Raw genomic sequence first — 6,315 nt, 5'->3', positions numbered from 1 at the left:
TGACCCCCTGTCCTTGAAAGGGGTAGGATAGGAGGGAGGGGTTCTGAGGGAGTTTGAACAGGCAGTTAGAAAAGGGAGCAAAGAAACTTCACATGAGCCCCTTAGTCCAGATGTCAGAGTGTGTCCCCAGGGCGGGGGGGGTCAGGCATTGTGATGTGTCAGAGCCGTGCCTGGAATTGAACCACGACCTCCGTGGTCACAGAGGGTGGGATCCAGCGTTGTCCCTTCAGGAACAGAAGGTCTTGTGTAGTGAGGGTCTCAGCCTCTCCATAACCAATGTCAAGGTCGGATCTGCCCTTGTGGATCTGGTGATGACTGCAAGAGGTCCTTCAGCTGCAACACAGGAAACTTTGAAAAATAGAGCTTGGTCATCTATAAACCTGTAATTATAGCACACACCTGGGGCCACAGACAGAGGAGATCGTAGAGACAGAGCGAGCCTGTGGCCTCCCCACCAGGAGTGTGGACAGAGGCTCCGCTGACAGAGAAGGAGCTGGGGTGAGACACAGAGACAGAGAGAGACCAGGCTTCAGGGACCCATAGTGGAGTCCATGGGGGCAGCATCCCTGATGTCCTTGTCCATGTGCTCCCTGCCCTGGGGATCGTGCTGACCCTGAGCCTCACTCTGATCCTGGAGAAGCAGTGGAGCAGTGGGGACAGTTGGAGACAGTCCCCAGGGAGGAGCCACAGCAGGGGACTCTGAGCCATTTGGGTTCATGAGTGCAGCCTCAGGAAGGCTGGGTGTGACTTGGTTATGGCCTGTCTTCCATGCAGAAGGGATCAGGACCCAGAGCACTGGAGGCAGGGGGCTCTGCTCTGGGTTCCTGTCCTCTCATCAGTCAGGGGGTACCCAGGCTGGGGCAGCAGGGGACTGGGGTTCTTCCCCTGGGGTCCATGGGGTGCTGGCCCTAGAAGGCAGATCCTGCGTGTGTCTAGGTCCAGAGCCCACCTGCTGTCAGCTCCAGGCCCCCACAGCTCAGGAGGATCCTCCAGGGCCCCTCCATGGCCAAAATCAGGGAGAGGAATTTGGGGCGGAATTGTTGACCAGAATATATTCTCCTGCCAGGTGCGGAAGGGATGAGAGAGCCCCCAGCTCTGCCTCCCTGTGCCTGAGGTCCTGGGGATGTGCAGGTGGGTGCAGAGGCTGGGGTTCGTCTCCACCCCCACTTCATTGTGCCCACTGTCCCAAGTACTGCAGCTCTGTGCCCACTGTCCCAAGTACTGTCCCCAGGATATTCAGCTCATGCTCTTCCCTGAATTCTCCTCCCACTGGGGTGTGAAGATCTGCAAACATCTCCCTAACAAATGCTCACTACCCTCAGCCTTGCCTGCACATCCCCATGGGCTTCCAGGGACACTGCCTCCAGGACTCCTGTCCCCGTGCTGCACCCAGGGAGGAGGCTCTGGGTCTGTCCCAGGCTACTGTCCCCCCTGCCCGATCACACCCACCCTGGGGCCTGCTAACCAGGCCTGCACACCAGCCTCGGGCCATGGGCACTGCTCTTGCTGCTCAAGGTCTGGGGCCCCCACTTCTGAGCTAGGAATTCAGTGTCTGTGCTCCTTCCCCAGATTTCTACCCTTTCATGCACAGAGAAGACTCTCCCTACCTGAGGCTCCCCTGCACTGACAGCAGCACCCTCTCAGGGGCCTGTCATAGTAGAGACCCTGGTTCACACAGTCCTCTTCCTCCTTCTCTCCCAGCCTTCCTCCTGCTACACAGCCCTGAGTGGCTCCTGGGAGCACAGCTGCTTGCATCCCCACCTGACGTGTTCCTAAGTTGCTCTGCCTTGACAACTTGTTATCTTCAGTCCTGCCCTGTTCTCTCTGCCCTCCCATCCAGGGAGGAGATCCTCAAATGAGGGGATCTCACCGGGGAGGTGACCCAAATGTCACCAGGTACTGGTGCTTCTGTGAAATCACTGCCTTCCATCCTGGTTTGAGTATCCTTATGCCCTGCTTTGATTTTCTCTTCTATGACTCTTTGTGCAGGACACGGTTACTCCTCTCTTGAGATGAACTTGAATGCACTCTTCTGAGGAGCTCCCGAAATGTCCCACAGGTAGGATAGGCTCAGTCTTTTGCATGACTTTTATTTTGTAGACATTCCCACAGTCACAGGAGTGATTATAGCTGCATGACTGTTCCCTCCATGTGGGAAGCTCTCAACCACAGTGTATCGATGTTACTTGCATCAGACCCCACAGGCTGCTTCACAGAGTCTTTCAGGTCACAGATGAGTGCTGGTGACACAACTCTGGATATTAACCTCAGGACACTGAGGACCCTGAGTGGGATGTGTAACCAGCAGGCGGCACTGTGCATCCCCTGGGCCCTGCAGGGGGACCCTCCCAGCTGGGGAAGGCCCCTGGACCGCAGGGCTGGTCAGAGGCTGAGACGCCAGCAGCCTGGTGTCCTCAGGGCCTGGCAGCGGCTCCTGGGCAGTGTCCTGTGGGGGTTCCCACAGCTGATCCCTCCACCCATCCCTGTTTCCCACTCCGAGCAGAGCCTGTTCAGCCTTCTTGTCCTCAGGTCCTACCTCTGATCTTGAATCACTAATCAAGTAGAGTCTGAGAGTCGGGCAGAAGGTGCAAAGTTGCATAACAAGCACTTCATTTCTCTGGGTCAGCAGTGAGATATGACACTCCTGGGACAAGCCATTCCCACTGTGGTGGCAGGGTCTTCAGCAACATGGAGTAGATACCTGTCCTCCTCCTGTTCCTGTCTCTTTGGTCAGGTAGAGACAAAATCTGACTTCTGGGGGAGCTTCCAAGATGTTAACAGCCCCCACAACTGAGAACTTTCTGGCAAAAATGCTCTATCACTCATGAATGTCCGTGTTTGTAGGTACCCTGTCCCAGCCTCTGGTACCCAGCCACCCCCTTCTCTGTGTCTCCAGGTACTAAAGCCAGACTCACCTGCACCCTGAGAAACATGAAAAGAGAGGTAGGACGCAGAAAGAGGGAGAAGCAGTGTCCCTGCAGGGTGCACCATGTGGGACTGGATCCAAGGGCCCAAGGATCATGCCCTGAGACAAAGACAGATGCTCATCCACCGAGCCACTCAGGAATCCCAACAAAAACTTCAAAAACAAAAATCTTGGATTTCCTCCTCTTGTCTCTCCTTTACTACACACACTACATGTTTCACATATCATACTATTGTCTTTTTTTAAATAATAAATTTAATTTTTATTGGTGTTCAATTTACCAACATACAGAATAACACCCAGTGCTCATCCCATCAAGTGCCCCGCTCAGTGCCCATCACCCATTCACCCCCACCCCCGCCCTCCTCCCCTTCCACCACCCCTAGTTCGTTTCCCATAGTTAGGAGTCTTTATGTTCTGTCTCCCTTTCTGATATTTCCCACACATTTCTTCTCCCTTTATGTATACAATGGAATATTACTCAGCCATTAGAAATGACAAATACCCACCATTTGCTTCATACTATTGTCTTAAACCCTACATTTTTTAGGTATGTTTTGTTTTCTCTTTTTTTCTTCCTTTCTCCAAAACCAGCAATTCTGTGGGATGTGGTACCTACTGGGTGTTCTACAATGTATGTCAATGCAACACTTAATTTCTCTGTCCAGAGATTGTGTCACATGCACAGGATCAGAGCTCACTCCCTGGACATGGCTACCTTCTTTGAATCCAACAGGAAGGAATAGCTTACCTTCTGTCCAACTTGGGTAGGAATCAGGAGTTCTCAAGATTCCCTCCTCAGATTTGATTAACTTCGTAGAGCAGCTCACAGAACTCTGAGAAACTCTTTCTACTGTTTGCCAGTCCATTAAAGGACCTGATAAATGAGATAGGTGAACAGCCAGGTAGAGAGACACCTAGGGCTAAATCTGGGAGTGACTTATGTGTAGTAGCTTCTCTACCTGTGAAGTTGGGATGTATCACGCTCCTGGAATGGATGTGCCTACCCTCTTGGATATCATTCCCTCTTTCTCAAGGATGAGGCTACGGAGGTGTATTTTCCCAGCCTCAGACCAGGGCTTGATCTCTCTAGGGACCAGCCCCATCTCTCTAGGGAGCCACCCAGGAGCCCACACAGAGTCCCTTCATTCAAACAAAGATGCTCCCCCTGCTCTTGTCACTTAAGAATTGATGATGGATGGGATCCCTGGGTGGCGCAGCGGTTTGGCGCCTGCCTTTGGCCCAGGGCGCGATCCTGGAGACCCGGGATCGAATCCCACATCGGGATCCCTGCATGGAGCCCGCTTCTCCCTCTGCCTGTGTCTCTGCCTCTCTCTCTCTCTCTCTCTCTCTCTCTGTGACTATCATGAATAAATAAATAAAATCTTAAAAAAAAAAAAAAAAGAATTGATGATGGTTTCAGCAGCCAGGAACCAGGGGTAGTCTTGACTGTAATTTCTAAGATCTCACCATAAGATATCTCTACTGAAAATGGCGCCAAGACATTCAGGCTCATACCCACATCTCATGCCATAAAATCTGACTCTTGTGTGACTGAGGACACAACCATAGCCCGTATGTTAACAACCACCTTGATCACAGACAGAATTTCAAAGTCTAAAATAGCTGTCTATGCTCCTTATTGTTAACTGTTTGAAGAAATGAATAAATGGCGGGAGAAGGGACACATCCCAGTATAGAGCTTTCAAGTAACAGGTGCATGCAGTTAGCACTGTGGGATGTTAGGAATAATCTCCTAAAGTGTGGACAAAGTCACCAAATCAAGAAAAGTCTGAAAAAGTGTCACAATGAGAGATGCTTAAGGAGACTTCAGAACTAAATGTTGCAAAGAATCCTGAACTGGATCTGAGAAAATCAAAGGGAGATAATGAAAGCATGCCTAGGAGAAACAGATTTTTACTACTGCATTATTTTCTGAAGACATTGGATTCTTACTGAAGATCCTGGATTCCTTATGAAAGTTCCAACAAGGGATGCCTGGGTGGCTCAGCAGATGAGTGTCTGGCTTCGGCTCAGGGTGTGATCTTGCAGTCCCAGGACCCAGTCCCACATCAGGATCCCTGCATGGAGTCTGCTTCTCCCTCTGTCTGTGTCTCTGCCTCTCTCTCTCTGTCTCTCTCTCTCTCTCTCTCTCTCCCTCTGACTTTTATAAATAAATGAAATCTTAAAAGAAAGAAAGTTCCAACATGAAATCTGGGGATACTCTCTGAATTCATACAGGTATATTTGCATGTGACTTTGAGGAAATGCATATTTCTGTTCAGGCATAACCAAATAGTCAAAATATCTGAGTAGGAATTTAAAATAAATACTGGTCTTGCCAGGATATAGAAAATACCCAATGAGAAATTAAGGTGGGGCTATAACAAAAGGAGCAAATGATAAAACCTAGCACAAAATCCCAACAAGAAATATATGACACAGTTATGCACAAACACCCACTTTACTCAGAGAAACCTATGACTCTAGAGAAAAAAAGATGATATTATTCACTAGTAAATGTTGTATCTATATGATTAAATCACTTTCTTATATCACAAAGTCTATCTGAATCTAAGGATGTGCTCTATTACATATCTTGCAAATTTTTACCAAACTGTGATCTTTGAATCATGGAGCATTTTCAATCCTAGAATATATGTTCATTTTATTCTGATGTCCTGAAGAACCCTTACAGGACATTCAAACAGGGTAACTAACAAAAGCCAGTAAACTGTCCCCTGGCAAGTGGCATCCAGCATGGCACTATGTGTCCTTCAGATTTTTCTAGAATCTCATGTGGGAGTCACTGGCCTTTCAGTTGTTATGCTGAAGGTTAAACAAAAATGTGCCATTTACTTTACCCAATGATAATAGGGTTTTTCTTAATAATAAATTTATTTTGTATTGGTGATCAATATGCCACCATACAGAATAATACCCAGTGCTCATCCTGTCAAGTGCCCCCTCAGTGCCTGTCACACATTCACCCCCACCCTCAGCCCTCCTCCCCCTACCAGCACCCCTAGTTCATTTCCCAGAGTTCGGAGTCTTTATGTTCTGTCTCCCTTTCTGATATTTCCCACACATTTCTTTTTTTAATTTATTTTTTATTGGTGTTCAATTTAGTAACATACAGAATAACCCCCAGTGCCTGTCACCTATTCACTCCCACCCCCCACCCTTCTCCCCTTCCACCACCCGTAGTTCGTTTCCCAGAGTTAGCAGTCTTTACGTTCTGTCTCCCTTTCTGCTATTTCCCACACATTTCTTCTCCCTTCCCTTATATTCCCTTTCACTATTATTTATATTCCCCAAATGAATGAGAACATATAATGTTTGTTCTTCTCCGACTGACTTACTTCACTCAGCATAATACCCTCCAGTTC

The 6,315-nt window shown here is 48.8% G+C and overlaps 1 long non-coding RNA gene across 1 annotated transcript; it reads left to right on the top strand.

Moving 5' to 3' along the window:
* Positions 1-206: 206 nt before the first annotated feature.
* Positions 207-4,209, top strand: LOC140619056 (uncharacterized). Its single transcript, XR_012018983.1, has 4 exons — positions 207-498; positions 1,067-1,131; positions 1,702-1,896; positions 1,990-4,209. It is a non-coding gene; the product is annotated as an uncharacterized lncRNA (long non-coding RNA).
* Positions 4,210-6,315: the final 2,106 nt, after the last annotated feature.

This window comes from Canis lupus, chromosome 27 (assembly GCF_048164855.1).
Source record: "Canis lupus baileyi chromosome 27, mCanLup2.hap1, whole genome shotgun sequence".
NCBI classification, from domain to species: Eukaryota; Metazoa; Chordata; class Mammalia; order Carnivora; family Canidae; genus Canis; species Canis lupus.
The sequence above is the reverse complement of the archived record's forward strand: the minus strand, read 5'-3'. Positions and strand labels throughout refer to the sequence as shown.